We start from the raw sequence: 1458 nt of genomic DNA, 5'->3' as shown, positions 1-1458 counted from the left end.
TTGATGTTTTTATGAGCGATGTTGCACCCCTAGTTATAGCACCTGTTATATAAGCTTGCACAAAAAAGTTATATATCGTTTAAATAAGAGCAAAAGGCAAACTGCATATATATTTTTACTTTTATAGTTATTCATATACAACAATTAAAAATAATTTTTTACCAAAGATCCCACTACGACCTTCAAAGGCCCATATCTCGATTTCGGAAGCTAACTTCGAAAAACACAGAAATTACCTTTTTACTTATGACTCAATCTCTTAAAAAAACAATCGTTTGCTCCAGCACCAGTTGATTTTGCTATATAGTGTAATTTATTTTTATGCGTTCAATTAAAAAATGTAAAATTTTGCTTCCTCTTCAAAAATCGCAAACAAATTTAAAAAATTACTGAGAAAAACTCTTACTAAAAATCAAAAATTATTTTAAAATTTCGGTACGGTTTAAGGTTCAGTCAATTAGTAGAAAAAAACGGTCTCGCGGCTCAAAAACGGTTCACGCCCCTACCGTTTTTTTTTTGAATAAGTAATGTTCTTTTGTACTAAATACAAACAAGTTCTTACTAGGTTTTATTTTCAGATTTTGGCTGTACTTCTGTGACTGGTAGCGGTAGCTTTGGGCGAGGATACGGTTCCTGTCATTTGGATTGGTGATAGGTAGAGTCCGACCGATTAATCGGCATCGGCTAGTATCGGCCAAAAAAAACGGGCATCGGAATCGGCCGTTTTTGGCTGATTCTTAGTCGATTATTTTTACTTTTTCCGGAATTTTAACAAATGTTCATAAAAATTTGAAACTTTTTTTGAGTACGCGGTTTTTTAAATTTTAGTATGATAAAATGCAAGTTTGAGGTAGCTAGGTAAAGCTCTACCTAGAATTGCAGCGGACGACGGTAAACGGTGGACGGTTAACCGCTGTCAAAATTAAAACCCACAAAGGCATATGGAATGGCTCATGACGCCGTCGTTTTTCGGTTGATTTAAATTTATTTCTATTTTTACCGCCCAGCGGGGACGGCACAATGTTGATTATAGTAATTTTTATTATTTTCACAAGTTTTCCAATGCACGCACGTACCGAAAAAATATTTAATTTTAATAATAATTTTCAAATCAAAATGACAACTCACGGAAGCCGCTGTGCGCCGCATTTGTGTTTACTGTGACGGACTTCACTGCTGCAACTGTGCAGCTGTTCACTTAAGGCTCCGTTATGCATACTTGGCATTGCTTGAGAGTTGTCACATAAGGAATCTGTTAAATGAACTTCGCGTGTAAGCGGTTTCCCAACGCACAGCACTACATACGTAGAAGTCTGTTGGTTTTTGATTTCTACGTAAAAATGGTATAGCAGTGCATGCAATGCCAAGTATGCATAACAGAGCCTTTACTGCCGACCGCTTTATCGTCGTCCACTGTTATTCTGGGCAGTGTTACCGTTAAGAATTTTCGGAAAGTCG

The sequence above is a fragment of the Rhagoletis zephyria genome, unplaced genomic scaffold, assembly GCF_001687245.7.
Source record: "Rhagoletis zephyria isolate East Lansing unplaced genomic scaffold, Rhagoletis_zephyria_1.1 Rzeph_scaffold_00469, whole genome shotgun sequence".
In the NCBI taxonomy this organism is placed as follows: domain Eukaryota; kingdom Metazoa; phylum Arthropoda; class Insecta; order Diptera; family Tephritidae; genus Rhagoletis; species Rhagoletis zephyria.
The sequence above is the reverse complement of the archived record's forward strand: the minus strand, read 5'-3'. Positions refer to the sequence as shown.